Source organism: Amblyomma americanum, chromosome 7 (assembly GCF_052857255.1).
Source record: "Amblyomma americanum isolate KBUSLIRL-KWMA chromosome 7, ASM5285725v1, whole genome shotgun sequence".
NCBI classification, from domain to species: Eukaryota; Metazoa; Arthropoda; class Arachnida; order Ixodida; family Ixodidae; genus Amblyomma; species Amblyomma americanum.
This window is the reverse complement of record NC_135503.1, coordinates 104,418,447-104,440,549: the sequence shown is the minus strand read 5'-3', so window position 1 is coordinate 104,440,549 and position 22,103 is coordinate 104,418,447. Positions and strand designations below refer to the sequence as shown.

The window sequence follows — 22,103 nt, the reverse complement described above, 5'->3', positions numbered from 1 at the left end:
GTATACTACATCATTTAAAAGCAATATTTTTAAAATGTCTGTTCTGAAGCCGGACATCCCCAAAAGGCACTCTATCCACTGGGTGTTTACTCGTCACCGGCTAAAGGCGGAACCGCATGGCGCGTTTTCCGCGAGCGAGAAACGCGACGCTCGGTGGACGCCCGCGTTGCCGTCAACGCGCGAGCACCCGCACGAAAAAAGGGAAGCGGCGCCTTCGCGGCGCGTTTTCCGGGTTGCCAGACAACGTAACTCCCAACGACATGAATTGTCCCTGCTACCGCATATGTAATATGCACTTAAACTTACACAACACTGCAATAGAAATAATCTTAGTGTAATTACATAACGACATTTTTTTCCGAAGTATATTTATCAAGCTTAATTTCAAGCAGGAAGAGTGTGTGCGAAACTGCGACTATGTACTTTCTGAATGCCAAGAGGCCGCTGCTTGATTACAACTCGACATAGAATATGGAGTGTCGGGCGCTTACTACAGAGCAGAAGAGGCGATTGCTACTGTTAAGAGGGATGCTGATTCTGAAGCAAGACTGCTTTCTCCATTTTCGATGAACACGATGCGCGCACGAAACAGTAGCACGTGTTTTTCACGTGCGCGCCGGTTCTGCAGAGCGAAAAGAAAATGCGCCGAAGAGGCTCCGTCGAGATGCGCAGAGAGTAGGGCCATCTAGTGGCAAAACCAAAAACCAAAAATGCCACGCGACCAAATACCACGTGACTTACTTGAAATCTGATTGGCGGACGCGCCCCGGACGCGCCGCGCGAGGCGTTTTTTTCTACTCCGAGTAGCAGCACGTGGCGGCGCGAATTCGTGCTGGGCACGCGTCAAAACGACGCGCGCGTCCCAGTATCCGCGCGTCAATCGCGCCTGAATCGCGCCATGCGGTTCCGCCCATGCAGCTGCCCTCCGGACGCACGTGCGCGGCCACTTGGAAGCCGCGGGGACGACAACGTAACCGGGTCCTGTTCCCTTTTCCTCGGCGGAGCTGCGAAGAAGCCTCAGGACCGCCCTGCCGTGGCTGGTACCATCAGTGCCATCGTGTGTTTGGACATCATTCTTCGAACTGTATTCCCCAGCTAGGGATCTGGGGAATACGAAGAGTATTTAAGGAGCTGCTGGTTTGATGCCAGAGAGAGCCCCCTTCTTGAGAGGTATCAGAGACTCCCGACTCCTAAGAATCTCTCTTTACTGAGAAGCACTCTCATTTGCCCGTACTTGTACATAATGTAAATAGTCCTTGTATAAAGTTTTCCAAGTTTTCTTCCTCCGATTCTCCTCGTCTCTTCTCCGGCCCAGTCACGCTACCTGAATCCCAATAACTGGTGGAAGCGGTGGGATGCTGCTACCTGAATCCCAACAACTGGTGGCAGCAGTGGGATGATGCTACCTGAGATCCAACAACTGGTGGCAGCGGTGGGATGCTGCTACCTGAATCCCAACAGCCTGCAGCATAGACCGACAGACTGGGTCACACCGCCTACCAGCGGCGCTTCCCGCTTGATGTATTTGCGTCCTATAAGATGTTAACAATCCTCGATTTAAGGTCACTGTTGTCAAAATTACTCTCGATGACCATATGTATCCGCTAATACTTGTGAACTCGCTCTCCACAATCGCCGACATTGCACACACGAACCCGGCGGGCTCGCTTAGGCCTATTCGTATTGCAGGTGAGCCGAAGGGTGAACATATGAAATGTAGTCGCTCGTTTCGCTTATTAGTATTACGGTGAAGGTGCAAACAAGAGAGTCATCGTCTCATCGACGCGAAGGTTTCGCTCGGCCGCCGATATAAGGTGCAGGCTGGTGCGTCAGCAACAGCATATATATGCCGATCAGCACACCTACAGCAAGGTCGCTGAAGCAGCGCCTCGCCGATGTCGCGCGTCGCAGTTCATAGTACGTCACTTTACGCTGTTGTGATGTCACTGATATTCACTGATATCGTTCCCAGGGCTCTACGTCACCACCAATAGCGATGGGCATCCATCCTGAGAAAGAGCACGTATGGACTCTTTGGAGCTGAATTAAAATATATTTTAAGCGCATGTTGCGTCCAATACTTCGCCGTGGGTGACCTTACATACACAGGAAGCGCATTAAAAGCTTACTATAGTCTCAAAAGTTGATGTCGCAACCCCTTTAATAACCTCCATGCGCACGTGACTCAATGTTTTAAAAATACATCGCCTTCGGAATGACTTTCATGCTTTCAGAATCTGTTCTAGGATGAACTTCGTTGTTCTTCCCGAGGCTACGACGTCATTTACTTTCATGTATTCCTTAGGGCACAAAGCCGACTTAATTCTCACCTTCAAGTTTTACCGCAGTCGTCCCGGCTGGCGACATTAGCGCCACTACGTCTTGCTTGCATCACAGATTAGTGTTGGTCTATACGCAGAGCCGACGTACGGCGCGGTTCAGGTGTCCAACGATATATGAGACAGATACTGCGCCATTGCCTTTGCCCCAACATCAATTATTATTATTATTATTATTATTATTATTATTATTATTATGGCCAGCCGCTTAACCATTAACTGCCACCTGCCAGGGTGGCAGGGTGAGAGCGCTGCCTATTCAGTGGGCGGAACGCATCAACGTTACAGACGCCAGGCCGCGTCTATTTGCCCGATAGACCACAGCTTTCGCTCTCTAACCAGATTCAGCGGTAGTCAACCGCAGCTAATTTTTTAGGGACCTCGCTGCCCTCAGCGGCAACGCCGAGCGATGAACATTTAGAGCAAGCTAGGGCTCTTTATAGGAGGTGTATACGTACTACCAAGGCATCAGCGTGACCTTGACCCTGTCACGCGTGTGTCCTGAAAAATGAATCATCGGCGGCTGCGTTTTTATGGAGGAAAAACGCTAAGGCGCCCGTGTGCTGTGCGATGTCGGTGCACGTTAAAGATCCCCATGTGGCCGAAATTATTCCGGAGCCCTCCACTACGGCACCTATTCTTCCTTTCTTCTTTCACTCCCTCCTTTATCCCTTCCCTTACGGCGCGGTTCAGGTGTCCAAAGACATTTGAGACAGATACTGCGCTATTTCCTTTCCCCAAAAAAACAATTATTATTATTATTATGAGAGAGATACTGCATGCTGCACCATTTCCTTTTTCCCAAAACCAATTATTATTATAATTACTCAATTTGTCGGTTGCGTTTTTATGGAGGAAAAATGCTAAGGCGCCCGTGTGCTGTGCGATGTCAGTGCACGTTAAAGATCCCCAGGTTGTCCACATCTTTCCGGAGCCCTCCACTACGGCACCTCTCTCTTCTTTTCTTCTTTCGCTCTCCTTTATCCCTTCCCTTACGGCGCGGCTCAGGTGTCCAACGATATATGAGAGAGATACTGCGCCATTTCCTTTCCCCAAAAATCAATTATTGTTATTATTATTATGACCAACCGCTTAACCATTAACTGCCATCTGCCAGGGTGGCAGGGTGAGAGCGCTGCCTATTCAGTGGGCGGAACGCATCAAAGTTACAGACGCCAGGCCGCGTCTATTTGCCCGATAGACCACAGCTTTCGCTCTCTAACCAGGTTCAGCAGTAGTTAACCGCAGCTAATTTTTTAGGGACCTCGCTGCCCTCAGCAGCAACGCCGAGCGATGAACATTTAGAGCAAGCTAGGGCTCTTTGTAGACAAGCGTCAGGCTGTGACGTCAAACAGATGCGGCGGCGCTGGCGTCATCAGTGACTTTCGTTGTGTAGGCAAAAAGCGGGATCTGCCGCATTCGGTCTGCTGTGTCGGCTGTGCGTTCTTTGTTTTTACGGCATCATTTGCGACATGCCGACTAGTTGTGTGGCAGCTAGTTATGCCGAGAGGCACAAGAAAGGAAGCGGGATAAGTTTCCACAAGTTTCCTGCGGATGAACAGCGTAGAAAGCAGTGGATAGCGGCTGTGAAGCGGGACAAGTGGACACCTTCGGCGACGGATAGGCTCTGCGGCCAGCATTTCATCTCAGGTAAAAATGAGCGCTTCTTGTTCGGTTCTTCATCTGCGTGATTCCTGTCTAGTTGCGCGCAAAGCCGCAGGCATCAATGCCTGCGACATATTCGTGCTCCTTGGCGCACTGAACGCCCTACACAGCACAAGCAGTGGGTATGTGTATATCCGTCGTGTGCTGCCAAGTGCTATCCGCCGTTAATGAACGCAGGGAGGCCGTCGTCAGATTAACGCCACCCGGACTTCGTGCCAAGCATCTTTGCGCACAGAAAGAAGGATAGAAGAGCTGTGGCGGGTCGTCTGCAGCGTGCAGCACAGCGAGCCGCCGAATGGGATGTTGCTGAAGCAGGGTGGGACTCTGCAAGCAGTACGATACGTTGTTTCTCCTGTGCTGCGACTTTCGCAAGCTGCAGCAAATTACTTTTTTCAGCAGCGGTGTAGAAATGCCTAGAAAGCGATGAAACATCGCTATCCAAGTCATGTCGTGCCATTTTCCAAACTGCATAATTTTTTATTTCCAGGTTGTTCAGAACGTGATGAAACTTCACCAGATTCGTCTGCCGAAGTTTCTTTGGAGTCCGGTGACCTCGACACGAGTGTGGTCTGCTCCATGCACGATGATAGTCCAGGTATGGTGCAGACAAGTAAAATTAGGTCCACACTTCACACAGGCAAGAGCTGATGAATGGTGCGTTTGAAGCAAGCAGCTACACAACAGAGCTTTCAGCAGCCTTTGTCAGATGTTGACGCCAGTATGACTGCAGTGAATAGCAGTTGTGAGGAGTATTTTTGGTTTTCTTGTAGCCATCATATATTAGTTTTATTTTTGCTCAGGGAAGTGCTAGTAAGAGGCTATGACATCATAAAAAAATCCAATTTTCACAAGGGTTTCTCATTGATTATTACTATTTGTTGTAGGTGACCTCCCATCACGTGCCGTGCCAGTTGTTGCTGTGCCATGTTTTATCTGCAGTGAGTAAGTGACCATTCCGAGTTCTTTCATTGAAGCCTCTTGAGTAAACTGAACAAACCTTTCTTTTATCAGAGGAACAGTATGCCATGTTGGAGGTGGAAATCAAGAGGCTGGAGAAAGAAAATTACAGGCTGCAGAGGGACAATAAAGTTCTGAAAGCTGCGGTAAAGGGTGGACAACACAATGGAACTTGTGACCAAGCAGCTCCGTTCTCGGCCCGGGCTTTGACAGAGCAGTGTGTTCGGTTGTACACAGGTTTGTCTAATATTGCAACATTTCTGTTTATTGTTACACTGGTGCAAGCAGGTGTAAGCTTGCTGATGTGGTGGTCATCATCCTGATGAAGCTGCGGCTGGCACTGCTCAATGCTGACCTTGGCTTTAGGTTTTGCCTGTCGGAAACAACAGTGGGCAGAGTGATGGCCAAGAACATCCCATTATTGTCAGCAGAGCTCAAGCGCTTTATTGTGTGGCCATCAAAGGAAGATGCCGAAAGGAATATGCCTATGGTGATGCAGAGAAAGTACCGAGATTGCATTGCAATAATTGATTGTGCTGAGTGTAGAATCCAGAGACCTCTGGGCTTCTCGTCACGATCCCAAACGTATTCCCACTACAAAGGATCAAACACTTTCAAATTTCTGGTTGCAATTACACCATGCGGCTCAATCAGCTTTCTTTCGAAGTGCTGGGCTGGGCGATCCTCGGACAAAGTAATTGTAACCAAATGCGGCGTTATCGAGCGCTTGGAGGCAGGTGACATAGTCTTGGCTGACAGAGGCTTTTTAGCCAAGGAGGATGTAGCAAGGCTCAGTTGGTTGTTCCGCCGTTCACAAGAGGGAAAATGCAGCTTTCTGCTAAGGAAACTGAAGAGGCACGGCAGATTTCTAAAGTACGGATACATGTGGAACGTGCAATTGTCCGCATGAAAGTGTTTCATATACTGAGAGACAGAATGCCAATCGCACTTGTCAAGTATGCAACTGATATAACGATCATTTGCGCAGCCATCACAAACAAGAAGCCACGATTGGCATAAGTGAATATTTTCTTTGTACTCCTGACGTCAGGTTAGCTTCTTTAAAATTGGTGAAATATGCTGATCAAATTACTGTAGTGGTATGCTACAGTGAAGTGAAAAATTCCTGCAGAACAGTAGTAGTGATAGTGGCACGTCGTTTGTAACATTATGAAGCAACAACTTTGCTGTGAGGGACATTTTGGAGGACATAAATGCAGCGTAATAAAAAATTCACAAGAAAGCACACGATGCACTAGGATAGATGCTTCCGTTACATCACTGTAATGTGGCCTTTCTTGTGAATGTAATTTATCTTGCCAAGAACTGTGAATTGTGGGGTTTAGCGTCCGGAAGTGACAAAATGGCCATGAGGGACTCAGTAGTGGATGGGTCCAGATTAAGTTAGACCATCTGTGGTTCTTTAATGCGAGTTATAACGCGGCCAGCAAAGTGGTGTTCTGCCTCCATCAAAATAGTGTTGCCGCAGCGATGCTTGACTCGTCAACCTTGGAATCAGTGGCCAAAGCCACTGTGCCACGTATTTTTATGCTGGAATTATGTCAGAGAATTCAAACTGACTAGCCCAAATACTTGTCTTGCAATGTGAAGGACTGTGATCGGTCTTGGCATCCTTTGGCGGCAATTAGATATATAAATACATGGGCCTTTGTAATTCAATTCCGTCGAGATTTATCCACCTAAGCAGCTTGTACTGAACTCTCATTCTTCAGGTCAGCAGCGCATCTGACTCTCTGCACAACCATGCTAGGTCCTGCAGAAGACTAAGTGCTTGTACACACGTGCTGTAATATGTTTGTATTGTCTACTTTGCTTTGTCTGCTGTTATTTTCATCTTGTGTATGTATGGCCTCTTGGGTCCTGTGCTCCTCATTGCTTTTATAGAAATGTGCATTTCAGCTTGCTTGTCATGAGAAGAGTATTTTGCTGTTGTAAACGACTGTCCATGTTTAACCTGTTGTATTTTCTGGTACAATCTTTTGTAGACATGTTTTCCATTGTAGAAAAATTGTTATTTATTTATTTATTCATTCAATCCTGCCAGCCAGAGTGGTGCAGGTATACGTCATTGTACATTGCAATGCAACAAAGAAAAGAAAGAAGCGAGCATGGAATGAGCAGACACCAACACACTGCATCTCCTAAAAAAATAGGTGTAAAACAAATCCGGACATTATAGCGGGATATATACGAATATAACTACAGATATCACTCAATACGTGTAAGTACCAATCTTTCCAGTAGTTTACCAACGCAGCTAGCCAGCACAATTGGACGGTATGATGTCGGGTCAAGTGGCGATTTCCCTGGTTTCAGGAGCGGAACTGGACGACTGGACTTCCACTTGTCTGGAACTGTGCCCTCATTCTATGATTTGTTGTAATACTCCAAAAGCACACGCCTAGCTTCTTGTCCAAGGTTTGCAAGTGCAGAGTATGGCACACAGTCGGGTCCCGGCAGTGATGACCGTCTGCAACAAGCCAGCGCGGCATCAAGTTCCATCCGAGAATCCTGAGAAGCGGGAGCGTCGCTGCAATGCAGCGTTGCGGATGGGGTGGATGGCACTGCTACTCTAGCGCAGACATCCTCAGCTACCTCGACCTCGCCACGTCGTTGGTAGAGTGCGAGAGACTTGAAAGGGTGCAGCTGGTGTGGGGATGTTCGGAGGCCACGAACGACATTCCAGATGTTTGACAAAGGTTTCCGTGGATCAAGTGTTTCACAGAATGACCTCCAACGTTGCGCCTGGGGGGCTTGAATTCTGCGCTGAATTTTCTTTTGCATGCGCCTCACATCTCTGAGATCAAGGCTCGAGATTACTCTAGCTTACTCCAGAAGAGCTGGTAGTACATATGCTTCCCAAGCGGAACGAACTTTCTGTAGCAGTGGCCTAAAAAACTCTGCATTATATTTCACTTCAGTTATTGACATTTCGTGTGGCAGCCAAACAATGAAGTGCGCATTGTCTTTCCTGCACACGTGCAACTGAGCCTGCACCTGTGTATAATATGGATGCTTCTCAATAAGATGACCTTGGTCGTTGAGGTATGGAGCTTCGAGCACGCTGTGGTTAGGCTCCCTCAAAGACCACGGGCACTTAATTTCGACGAGTCCCACTCCATGGCAAGAGCAGCTCCACAGCCCACCAGGTGTTGCGCCTAGGAAAGGGGCCTGCAGGGAAACAGTGTGTGCCAATGAAAAATGTTCAACAGAAGAAAAGAACTGGAAATTTAATTCAAAACAACAGTTCGTATTTTTTTGCACACTTCACAAAAGATGGTATAATTTGATGCAACTCGAGAAAGAAACAACAGATGCATTTCTAAGGAGGCCCTCAAACCAGTGGCATTGACAGACTATCATCATGTGGTTGATCAGCCTCCCACCTGCTGGCGGGGTGGATTGACTGTGTCATTATTACACTCGATGCTGCAGGTTGAAAGGCCTTCTTTCAGGGCCATTACCCGCTTTCTTCTTGAGCGGTATCAGTGTATGAAACTAATTCATTGTTAACTATGTGAAAAATGAGGACAGCAGATGCTATCCATTTTAAGCTCCACACAGCTTGTGCTGCAGTAGCTAAACAAACAGACAACACAAGCAAACTTTTTCGTTTCACAATCGGCCCAAACTACGACAAACTTTACACATGAAACCTTGGATTTGTGCAATGAAATGCTTTCAGATCATGGCAGATCATAAAACATTGGCTAACCTTCTAAATAGTGATAAGACAAAATGCACATGCATTTCATGCTTGATGTCATGCTGAATATCTTGAAACCATACATCTGGGTCAATGACAAAGCCAATTTCGTGCAGTTCAAAATTGGTGTGGCACGTCTTCATATGCTCAAAGTATTGCTCCTTGGCAGTCCTTTCGTTATCCTTGCCCCATCTGACAGATTCCACATTAAGGCGTGGTCGCCGTTGCAGAACACTGTCGAGAAACCCGGTTAGAGATTCTGGTCTTAGTGTCGAGACCTGGGGCAAAAAGAATGACACAAGAACAGGTAAAACACTGTATCATAAAAACAAACTACTTGTTTGTTGATGATCATGTTTTAAGAAAGTGCGGGGAAAAAATTGGATGGAGGCAGAAGAGCAATTTGATCGTTTCGGTGCAGCTTTTTTCCTCGAGTTATTAAAGAGTGTAATGTGCTGCTTGACTCCATCAAGAGAAATTATTCCCTCAGTGCCTTTATTGAAAGCCTTGGATCATTTATATATCATCGTGCACCTGAACATTAGTACAGTTGTGCCTGAACTTATTTTTACCCTTTTCTTGTTGGTTCAGCTCGGTCTGGTTTTTGGGTCCAGTGCAGTTGTTGCAGTGCAGTATTTTGTGTTGGGTTGTTTTATTTGCTGAATTTCACTCTGAAAGTGCAGTTATCAAGATTTTTCTATTCCTGCAGTAGTCTGCGAAGGCTGGCAGTATCAATAAATGATATTAAATCTCAGTGCTACCAGCAAGTATTCATTCCCTGGGAACAGCTGTAAGCTCACATGAGAGAAACAGCATGAGCAAAGTACAGCACTAGAACCAAATTGCATACTATCATATGCAATTTCCTTGCCAAGCAGAGCAGCAGGTGGTTCACTCACACATTATGCATCTCTTTTGAGGAGTGCAAGGGCTTTCATAATTGCACACTTGTTCTTTTCCCAAAGTTTAAAATAGCAGTAAAGCCATGGGAAAAAGGAGTGCTGAACATGAGCACAAACATAGTTATTGAAGGCATTGAGGACAACTTCATTATATTTTGGTTCTTGGTAAATGCGAATCTTTGGCTCTTTTTACCTACTGCAATGCATGTCTGGCAGCAAAAGGCACATTTATTGCTGACGAATTGCACTAAAATTTTCCCGGCACTCAATTCAAACTCGTGACATCTGCACAGAAAAGGACTCTGTGATCACAGTTCGGCGGTTGAATTTTGATGGAGGGGAAATTCTAGAGGCCCGTGTACTGTGCAATGTGTACATTAAAGAACCCCAATTGGTCTAAATTTCCGGAGCCCTTCACTACAGCGTCCCTCATAGCCTGAGTCGCTTTGAGATGTTAAACCCCCGCAAACCAAACCAAACCAGTTATGAAGTGAACAATGGTGAAGCCTAGCCTCTGGAATCGGCACCTAGAAAACTAAGTGCTGCAGGTTATCTGAAAAATAGGCTGACGATGGTGACACTTGTATCTCATTAGCCGACCTTCTCTAGCTCAAAAATCTTGCGTTTATAGTCAAAGCATCATCTTTGTCGTTACAATGCTGTAATCTATTATTAAAAGCCAACTTCAATTTGTACTCAGTGTCTCCTTCGCATCTCTTATTCCATATACAGGAATAGGTAGGTCAGCTCGAAATACTGCTTCTTACATGGCCTTAAAACATCACACAGTATGCGTTTGCAGCATTCTGTGCATTATTTGGCATGCTTGACGCTACACTTAACCTTGTCCAACCATCCATCTTCAACCGTTTTTCTGCACGCAAGTCACTAATTATGATGTGAGCCAAGGATCTTTCGCAACAGTTCCACGCTAAACTTCATCTGTCTCAAAAAGTGTGGAACAGAGGTATTATTGATGTCTCTGTCTCCTCGAATGAGCCTTTTCACCAAGTGGCTGTTGTCAAATTTTTAAGAAGATTCTCGGACAGTTTGCATGAGTAACTCTTTCATTGCCTTTGTTTTTTAACGTCTTGTGAAATGACAGGTATAACTGTCAACTTTAAAATTCACCAATCAGAAACTTTACATTGCAACAGCGATTAGGATAGTCCTCTTCAACTCTTAATAGAATAAATTGAACCAGCATACCCTGCTCATGGTAGTCGCAGTGATTCTTCCATAGCGTGCTGCATACCAGATTGGCGATTCCGAAGAAAGCCGAGTGCTTTTTTCTATCCTTTCAACTTCACTTAGTGGAAGGAACATGCCATCTAGGAATGTCTCCCTTGTGCTGCGGCTTTTACGTGCATTTCTAGAAAGAGAAGTGTAGAACCCATAAATAACACTGAATGCTGCTCGTGTCGCAGCCAACACCCAGAACCCATAAATAACACTGAATATTGCTCGTATCGCAGCCAACACCCAGCATCACTGTTATGGAACTTTGGAAAATAATACATTAGAGCTGCAATTATGCTACAATTAACATTAGTAGGAATGTTTCCATGCACATCAGTAAGTGACAGATCATTATGTAGGCAAAGCAATGCTAGATTCACACAAAACAATGAACGTATATCCCAGCCAACTGTTTCCCACACATTAGACTGCTCATTTCATGGTGTCTAGTCTCCTGGGTCTACTTGAATTTAGAAAACTGTACCTAAGAAATGTGTACATCTCCTCATCCTCGGAGGCTGAATCTGTTTCCTCAGGGTCAAGCTTGAGAATGCTCCGCAGAACAACTGCTTTCGGGTTCACACGTTTCAGAGCTTCAAATATCTCCCGTTCACTGCTGTTGTATTTTTCGGATGTGTGGCAAGGTTGTGTCTTCAGCTTCTTGGACCTTTTTCCTGGCCTGCCAAGTTCAACTTGATCTATAGGCACCATTGCGTCCTGCATGCAAAGCAAACAGAGTTTTGTCACTGTTATTTTCATGCACCCGCCGCGGTGGCTCAGTGGTTAGGGCGCTCGACTACTGATCCGGAGTTCCCGGGTTCGAACCCGACCGCGGCGGCTGCGTTTTTATGGAGGAAAAACGCTAAGGCGCCCGTGTGCTGTGCTATGTCAGTGCACGTTAAAGATCCCCAGGTGGTCGAAATTATTCCGGAGCCCTCCACTACGGCACCTCCTTCTTCCTTCCTTCTTTCACTCCCTCCCTTATCCCTTCCCTAACGGCGCGGTTCAGGTGTCCAACGATATATGAGACAGATACTGCGCCATTTCCTTTCCCCAAAAAACCAATTATTATTATTATTATTATTATTTTCATGCTTAGGTCTCTGCTAATAATGGTTCTTCAATAATTACTGAAGGTAACCTTTTTTGACGTTGCAGAGCTCCAGGCACATGGCCGAGATGTACATGATCTCTCTGCCTCCATACGAGTTGTTGCCTCACGGGCAAACAAAAGAGCAGCCACGTGGCAACACACTTCACTTAGCCTGAAAACGGTCATGAAAATAGTAATGGATGCTTTGAACATAACTTACAAGGAGCATATAAGCCATAAATTATTTATATTGTCACGACTGAAGTCACAGGGAAGGTACACGTTGCCGAGGACCAGAGAATAAGGTCGGCTTGCCGTTCCGATCACAGAGTCAGAGACAAGCACCAGCGCGCCGCTCGTGCCCACAACAACCGCTTCGTCGTCGTCGGCACCAAACAAGGCTGTCGCGCGGCACTAGGCACGTGGCATTATTCCCCCCCGTGAAAGAAAACATCGTCCCGATGACAAGGTGAGAGGAAGAAAAAAAAATGAGGTGAACTGTACAATAACGCAAGGTTTCACTTGCAGGAAGCGCTCAGTAGCGCGAAAAGTATGGCTTTAAGCGCACCACATGCACAATTTCAGGCCGCTGGCGTCGAACACTGACGGTCACAGTTCCATCTGGAATGACTTCGTAATTAACGTTATTTAAGCGGCGCAGGACTTTATAGGGTCCGAAATAGCGGTGGAGTAGTTTCTCGCTCAAGCCTTTGTGGCGCACGGGGGTCCACACCCACACTCGGTCCCCTGGTTCGTAGTGGACTTCCCTGTGCCGGAGGTTATAGTGGCGAGCGTCGGTGGCATGCTGCTCCTTGATGTGCAGGCGGGCCAGCTGACGGGCTTGCTCGGCCTGTTCTGCGAAATGGGCGGCATCGGGTTCGACCGCTTCTTCCCCGCACGGGAGCATCGCGTCCAACATCGTGCGGGCCTCTCTGCCATATACGAGACGGAACGGCGTAAACTTCGTGGTTTCCTGCGGCGCCGTATTGTAGGCGAAGGTGACATACGGCAGGATCTCGTCCCACATTTTATGTTCGACGTCGATGTACATTGAGATCATGTCCGCCAAAGTTTTGTTTAGTCGTTCCGTTAATCCATTTGTCTGAGGGTGATACGCTGTTGTTGTGCGATGCTCGGTATGGCTGAGAGTTAAGGTGTCCCGCAGTAGCCGAGCTGTAAACGCCTTTCCTCGGTCAGTAATGATGGTCGACGGTGCACCGTGTCTGAGCACAATGTCGTTCATAAAGAATCGAGCAACTTCGCCGGCAATACCTCGGGCAAGGGCCTTCGTTTCGGCGTAGCGTGTTAAGTAGTCTGTGGCGACTACGATCCACTTGTGTCCGTTCGAGGATAAAGGAAATGGGCCTAAAAGGTCCACGCCCACTTGCTCGAAGGGTGTGAGGGGTGGTTCAATAGATTGTAACATACCGGATGGCTTGAGCGTGGGTTTTTTTCGCCGCTGGCATTGTCGACAAGTCTGTACGTAACGTCTAACGCTCGGAGAAAGATGTGGCCAGTAATAGTTCTGCCGGACTCGGTTTAGGGTGCGTGTAAAGCCAAGATGCCCCGAAGTTGGTTCGTCGTGGCAGGCCAGGAGGATTTCGTGCCTTAGATCAGCCGGTATGACTAGCAGGTATGTTTTCGCACTCGACGTAGAATTCTTCTTATAAAGCACCCCATTGCGGAGGCAATACGACGACAACCCCCGAGCAAGATACCGGGGTATTGTAGGATGCCCACCTTCAAGATGGTCAATAATCAGTCGCAGCTCGTCGTCGGCACGCTGTTTGGAGGCGAGATCGGACGTAGTGACTGCTCCGAGGAAGCTATCGTCGTCGGTGGCATCTGACGAAGGAGGGCCGACGGGCGCGCGGGACAGGCTATCAGCATCGGTGTGCTTCCGGCCAGACTTATAAATAACATCGAAATCGAACTCCTGCAGGCGCAATGCCAAACGTGCTAAGCGGCCGCAAGGATCCTTTAAGTTTTTCAGCCAACACAAGGAGTGATGGTCAGTGATGACACGAAACGGTCGGCCATAATGGTACGGGCGGAACATGGCAGCGGCCCATACTACCGCCAAACATTCTTTTTCAGTGGTGGAATAGCTACACTCAGCACGGGAAAAGTGCACGGCTGGCGTAGGCAATTACTTTCTCGACCCCGTCTTGGTGCTGAACTAGAACGGCACCAAGGCCGACGTTGCTCGCATCCGTGTGTAACTCTGTGTCGGCATCATCGTCGAAATGTGCCAGGATCGGGGGTGACTGGAGCCGGCGTCGTAACTCGTCGAAAGCCATCTGCTGCTCGGCGCCCCAGGAAAATGATGCGTCATCTCGAGTTAGGAGAGTCAGAGGGCTGGCCATCTGTGCAAAGTGTTTGATAAAGCGACGATATTAGGAGCACAGCCCCAAAAACCGTCGGTCTGCTTTTTTGTGGGCGGGGACGGGAAAGGCAGCAACGGCAGCAAGTTTCTCAGGGTCAGCTCGGATGCCATCAGCACTCACGATGTGCCCAAGAAACTTCAATTCGGTGAACCCGAAGTGGCACTTTTGAGGCTTGAGAGAAAGGTTGGCAGACCGGACAGCTTCGAGAACAGTTCTCAGGCGGCGCAGGTGTTCTGTGAACGTCGGTGAAAAAAATTAGCACGTCGTCGAGATAAACAAGGCATGTCTGCCACTTAAGACCTGTGAGCACAGTGTCCATCATCCGCTGGAAGGTGGCAGGAGCACAGCAGAGCCCCAATGGGAGGACGCGGAATTATAGAGCCCATCTGGTGTTATGAAGGCAGTTTTTTCACGGTCCCTCTCATCAACTTCAATTTGCCAATAACCACTCCTGAGGTCAATGGAGGAGAAGTACTTGGCTCGGCGAAGTCGGTCGAGAGAGTCGTCAATCCGTGGCAGCGGATAGACGTCCTTCTTTGTCATACTGTTAAGTTTCCGATAGTCAACGCAGAAACGAAGTTTTCCGTCTTTCTTTTTAACGAGGACTACAGGCGACGACCATGGGCTGCTTGAAGGTTGAATGACGCCATCGGCGAGCATCTCCTTGACTTGCTGTTGGATAGCGTCTCTCTCCCGAGGAGACACACGATAGGGCTGCTGATGGATGGGTCGAGTGCCTTCATGCGTGATAATCCGGTGTTTAATGACCGACGTTTGCTGCACTTTAGATGAAGACGTGAAGCACACACAAAACTCCAGCAATAGATCTTGGAGTTGCCTCTTTTCAACGGAGGAAAGGCTAGAATTGATGTCGACAGCGTGTACGGCATCATCCGGTTCAGTGCTAGGCGTAGCTTCCTCTGAAGCAAAACATTCGGCGACTTCGTGCAGATGGTCGACGTAAGCGATGACAGTGCCACGGAACAGATGTCGATGTTCATTGGAGAAATTGGTGACAAGCACCTCCGTCTCTCTTCCACGAAGGAAACAAAGACCTCTTGCCACAGAAACTCCCAAGGCGAGTGAGAGGGAGACATTAGGCTCAACAACCCGGAGGCCGTGATGTGGCTCCTCACAAGTAACTCTGGCGAGGATGCTGGCACGTGGTGGCACTGTGAGGCTATCATCGGCGACTCGCAGCGTGGAGTGGGACCCGCGGTACTCATGCCTTTCAGTGGCCAGTTTGGCGGAAAACGTCACCAAGCGGTTCGGTAGATCTATAGTGGCACCGTGCTCACGAAGGAAGTCGATGCCAAGAATAACATCACGAGAGCATTCGCGTAGAACAAGAAAAGGCGCAACAAATGTGCAGCCTCGCACCGTAACCCGGGCTGTACACATACCCAGTGGTGCAACCACATGTCCGCCTGCCGTCCGTATGTCTGGTCCGTTCCATGGCGTCACCACCTTTTTCAGTGTCCTTATAAGCCGCCCGCTAAGGATAGAATAATCGGCTCCCGTATCAACTAAAGCGCTGACCTCCTTCGTGTCGACGATAATAGGGATGTCCAGGGAGACCCGGCCAAGACCAGGGCCTGTCGACGTCGGTTCGAAGTGAAGTGAGCGGTGTGACGGCGGAAGCTGGACGGCGGTTGGGTGGTCGGCGTCGGGACAATTTAAGCGACACGGCGGTGATAACTGGTCGGCGATGCGGACGACGTCGGGGTGATCTGGTCTGTGCGGCGAAAACTGGACAGGAATTCTGCGTTCGACGTCGGGGCGAATCGAGCGGTGCGGCGGTGGAAGCTTTACGGCGAATCGATGTGCGGCGGCCTCGCCCCCAAAGGCCGCCGGAGCTAGTTTTCCCGATGAGGGCTCGAGGAACCATGGCGTCCAGCGGTATACCGTGGCCCAGAAGGCGAAGAGCGACGAGGCGAAGGCGAGCGCGACTCGCGACGAGGAGAATGTGGCAGACTACGCTGGCGGGTGACGTACTCGGCGATGTCCTGAGGCCGCTGACCAGGCCGTGGACGGGGGCTGTCGGGGGAAAATCCTCTAAGGCCCATCTGACGATAAGGGCACTGCCGGTAGAGGTGACCTGCTTCGCCGCAGTGGTAGCAGAGAGGGCGGTTATCTGGAGCGCGCCAGAGATCAGTCTTCCGGGGTGCCTGGCGCCGATCTGCCCAAAGGGGCCGCGGTTCCGTAGCGTGCACAGTGACCTGAGGTTGCGTGTAAGGCGAAGAGGTAGGTAGCAGGGCTGGGCGGCGTGTGACATCAGCATAAGTCATCCGCTGGGTGGGGCCCGGGGGTGGTGGTGGAACGACTGTACTTGTCGGTGGCGTGAGTGCGTTCTGGACCTCGTCACGGATGATGCTGGGCAGGGAAGCTGCACCAGGAGTAAGTGATCCATGAAGTTGCTGGAGCTCCTCGCGAACCACGGTGCGAATGAGGTCGCGAAGGGAGCTCATATCTTCCCCGGGATTGTAGTCGGTTCGGTCAGACGGCGGTAGTGTGGAGATGGAATTCAGTGGCCGACCGTACTGGCTGCATCGCTGCTGTAGCAGTTTCTCCATGGTCACAGCTTCAGCCAGAAACGCCGCAACGGTGGTGGGCGGGTTCCGCACGAGGCCGGAAAAAAGCTGTTCTTTGACGCCGTGCATCAGGTGCCGCACCTTTTTCTCCTCACTCATGGACGAGTCGGCGCGATGGCAAAGGCGCATGACGTCTTCAACGTACATTGCGACCCCTTCGTTCTGACGTTGAACTCGAGAGGTTAGGGCACGCTCGGCCTTCTCTCGGCGGTCACTGTTGGCGTACGTACCGAGGAGCTGGCTTCGGAAGGCCGGCCACGTAGAGAATGTGGCCTCGCGGTTCTCGAACCATGTCCGAGCAGCGTCTTCAAGGCTGAAGTAGACGTTCCGCATTTTCGCAGCGTCGTCCCAGCCGTTAAACGTCGCGACCCTTTCGTAGTGAGCTAGCCAGTCCTCGGCGTCTTCAAACTGCTCACCGTGAAATGGTTTAGGGGTGCGTGGGGTCTGAAGGATGAGACAGGACGAAGGGGTAGAAGGGACAGTCATGGTACGGGTGGGCGGTGTCGTTGCCACAGCTAGGGTCTCTTCGTCAAGAGCGAAGGCCTCGGGGGGCACGCCTCGGAGCCGTCGGCTGGGTCGATGAACAGGAGTGGTCACGAGAGGCGGCCGCGTAGGATCGTCCGCAGGAGAAGGGATCATCGATGCACCTCCACCAGTGTCACGACTGAAGTCACAGGGAAGGTACACGTTGCCGAGGACCAGAGAATAAGGTCGGCTTGCCGTTCCGATCACAGAGTCGTTGTTGTTGTTGTTAGCCTATCAAAAGATGGCACATACCCACACTGGGGGATCGGCCAAGAATCGGGTGGCTATTCACCTGAACGCAGTTAACAAAAAGGAAAAGCACGTGGGAGCATAACACCGGTGAATTTTTCGTCATGAACAGAAAAGGGATGAGTGTTTTGATTTTAAAATTTTAAGAATAATAATAAAGAGAGTGATTAAATATTAATGATTTAGTCAAAATGTAATAATTGATAGAAAAGAAAAGGTTGAAACACTTAGCAAGGCAGTCGGCGAGATTCTATCAGGAAATTTTGAACAGCGGTGCAAACAGATCTGTGGCTGAACCCAAATGTGGTGGCGCCAAATGATAGCAAGAGCGGGCTGCTCAAACTAAGGCCAAGATGCTGCAAGGGCTCCTCCAGCAACCTTTTTCTCAGTGAGTTGAATCGGCGACAATACAGCCAAAAATGTTCAATAGATTCTGGCTCACGGCAAAATGCACAAAGGGGAGAGAGCGCCAAACCCGACTTGTGTAAATAGAAATTTAGAGGGGGGATGCGGCAGCGTAGCCTCGTCTGTGATACTTCAAGCTGCCGAGAGCAACAAATTTTCCTGTTCCAATAATATTTAAGGTGCTCATAATCCGCCGATGTTAAAAGTGATGTGTCTTGCGTGCTTAAAAACGCACGTCGCCGAAATCTAGATGCTGTAATGTAGGCTGTAGCCGGGATGATTGGCAACACGGGGCCGCAGAGCGAAGCCTTTGCTAGATTATCAGCAATCTCATTTACTGTCACACTGCTGTGGCCGGGAACCCATACTAAATGAACAAGGCTCAAATGCGGAGGAAGTAGGGATAAGAAAGTTGATAAAATGGGACCGTCAACCAGTGCAGCGAGGGACGAACACAAAGATAAAGAATCAGTAATTACTGCAACTGCTGTAATAGAGGGGTCTAGCTTGCGTAGTGCAAGTACAACTGCTAGAAACTCTGCTTGAAAAATAGGGGTGAAATCTGGAAGGCGCAGAGAAAAGTACCAGTCTAAATGGGAGCAAAATATTCCCACACCTGCTTTTTCATTGCATTGCGATGCATCAGTGGCTATTGCTATATCGGTTGGTAGGGTCCTCAGATGATCTTCTAGAAGGCCATTTAGAATACTCGGTGGTAAAAGTTTTGCATTTTTCGGGAATATGTCGTCGAAAACAATGTGTATAGTGGGCCCATTCCGAAGCGCAGGAAGGATATCATAAATGTTTACATCTAAAGGCTGAAGTAATCTTTGTACAAACACTACCTGAGGGGAATTGAAACGAGACCAGGGGACACCAAAAAAGGAGGTCGGCTGAGAACAGAAAATGCTTTGGGAACGGTGGAAATGGAATTCATAGATCCTGAGGTAAGTTTGCACAGTTAAAAATTGAAGTCGTGATAAGAGAGACGGAATGCGGGCTTCAAGGTACAGCACATTGATAGCCACAAATTTTGGAAGGCCGAGGCACATGCGAAGTGCTTCCTTCTCTAAAAGGACGAGAGGGCGAAGTTTATATGTAGCCGAGCCTGAAAACAACACTGATCCAAATTCTAAAATTGGCCTGACATACATTATGTAGATCATTAATAGCGCATCTCTGCGCATGCCGTACCGGTGATGACATAATCTCCGTAACATACCCACGGCACGAGCCCCTTTCGCCGCGACATGGTCAATGTGAGGTCGCCAGGTGAGTTTGTTGTCATAAATGACCCCTAGGTATTTTAGGGATTGAACCTGCGGTATTGTTTTTAACTGGCAAGAGAGAGACCACTACAGGAGTGAATAGAGGGAAAACAAGATTAGCGCACTTGCCAACATTTAACTTCAGGTGTAATGCGCTCAACCAGTGCTCAAGTGTATTCAGATATGACTGCAACAGACCATACAGAGAATGTATATCCGGCGCAGCAGCAAAAAACGCAATGTCGTCCGCATAGACGTAAGTGCGTACATGGCGGTGGAGAGGAATTGAGCTTAACAGAATATTAAAGAGCACAGGAGAAAGAAGAGCTCCTTGCGGTACACCTCACGTTTGCCTATACCTCTCTGAATGAACACCATTATAGACGCAAAAGAATTCCCTGTTATGAAGAAATGCAGATATCCATGCAACTATATAATCTGGAAATTGAAGAGACTGTAGCCTATGTATCAGGATGGAGTGTTCTACACTGTCGTAAGCTTTGGCGACATCTAACGTAACCAAAGCCGCGACCAGGCGTTGACGACGAGCAAGGAGAATTCTGCTCTCAAGATCAGCATGTACATTCCATATCGAACACCGTGGCCGGAAACCGAGTTGGCACGGGCTGAGTATACTTTTGCGGTCCACAATGGCTGACACCCGAATTAGTAACAACCTTTCTATCAACTTTACCACGTTTGATGTTAAAGAAATTGGCCTAATATTATCCAATTCGTAGCCTCCACCCTGATTTTTAAGTAAAGGGATCACCTTGGACAGCTTCCACTCAGAAGGTATCCAAGCGTGTTTGAGAGAGTAGTTTATTAGGTGCAATAAGGAGTTGGGAGACTCTTCAAATAAAATCTTGAGCATCTTTGTGGTAACACCATCAGGGCCAGGAGCAGCAGCTGGCAATCTCTGGACAACTTGTGAAAGCTCTGATAGATTTACTTGTGAGGCATTATCATTTGGTACGACTGGTGCAAACAACAATGGTCGCATAGGTACTAAAGACGAGAACCGCTTTTGCAGGCCTGTGGCTATTAATTCAACCGCCTGGATAGCTTCTACAGGTGACAGAACTAATGACTGAAAATTATGAGAGGACATGAGCTGTTTCCTAGACCGTAGAAAACCGAATAGTGCACGTCGGTTGCCCGCCTTTGAAAGATAATCGAAGTGTTCTGAGTCATATTTTTCCTTTGCGCGAGAAACTTTGCGTTTAAAGGTGGCTGCAATAAATTTATAATCACTCCGGTTATTCGGACATTGGTTATGAAGAAGCTTTTTCCATATGCTGCCTTCCTCCGCCTGTAATCTCTTGTACAGTCCGCATTCCACCAGTTAGAAGAATTCCCTTTTACTGGCCTCACCAGGAACTCCGACTTTTTACGGCTTTCCTCAATAGCCAGACATATGCTTGCTGACTGGTGGACCTCGGCGATGTTAGACACTGGAGCAAGGGCAGAGCGCAACGCCGTCTGAAATCTGTCATAATTTACATGTGACCGCAACTGAGAAGACGCCGGAGTAACACGACATATGATATCAAAATGAATAGGTATATGATCACTTGAAGTGCCGCTATCAACTGTCGACCAATTCGTTACGCCAATTCCAGGACTAATGAACGTGAGATCTAAAACAGATTGAGTGTGTGAGCGAAGATAAGTGGCCGATCCTGAATTTAAGCACATCAGGTTGTGATCAGAAACCCAGTCCCAAAGGCGCTTGCCGCATGAATTAGTCCTAAAACCCCAAGACACATGGTGAGAATTGAAGTCCCCAGCCACGAGAACTGGGTTTTTACAGTTTACGAATAAAAAATCCAGAGGTCTAACATCCTGGACTCCATTGGGGAAATAACAATTTGTTATTGAAAATGGAGAGCACCCAGGAAGTACAAAGTCTATTGCCAAAATCATACAGTCAGGAGACATTTGTTGAAAAGATACCACAGCCCTGTGGCAAAATTTTGAAGAGACTAAAGTTAGTAAACCCCCGCCTCTCGACTGGCGGTCTAGGTGAAATGACCGGAAATTTTTGATATGAAAATGTTTGTCGGTTGAAAGCCACGTTTCTTGCAGAATTATGACATCCGGATTAAGCTGAGTAGAAAGGCAGTGTAAATCTGTGGAAGCGGAAAGAATAGAGCGACAGTTCCACTGCAGAACTCGCAACGACGCTATGGTTGCGAAAGTCTAGCAGCAGCAACTGCCTGCTCCAAAATGGTATCCTTGGGTTTAGTGCCAAGCTGCTTCTTCTTTGATTTGGGCTGGGTGCCCTGAGAAGACAACGAATGAGACATGGGGAACCCACTGCGCTTAAGAAGCCGCCCATCAGGCTCCACCATCTCGGAATCATACATTATATCAACATCCCTCGAAGTACCCGAGGTAGGTACAGCGGAAGTGACAGAAGTTTGTTCCTGGGGTTGTGATGCTACTGGAATTTGAGACCGGATAAGAGGAGAGGGAATTGTTGTCGAAAGAGGTGCCAAACTAGCCTGCACGGCATGTGTAATCTGAGTCGCTAGAACATTTGTAAAGCACTCCGACACACTTGCGACAATCTTTTCTACCATTTTAGACATCGAAGCCTCCACAGCAGCCGCAATTGCCTGGGACAGCGTTGAGTCTAGCATGACACCTTGCCGAGCGGTCACACCGGCATAACCGCGGGCACGTTCTTTGACCTCTGAAATAGCGTCACGGCGCGAACAGCGTTTCCTGTCAATTATTTCCAGAATTTGAAT

The 22,103-nt window shown here is 48.4% G+C and overlaps 1 pseudogene; it reads left to right on the top strand.

The window, feature by feature from the left end:
- Positions 1-5,235: 5,235 nt before the first annotated feature.
- On the top strand, positions 5,236-6,942 carry LOC144099445 (uncharacterized; annotated as a pseudogene).
- Positions 6,943-22,103: the final 15,161 nt, after the last annotated feature.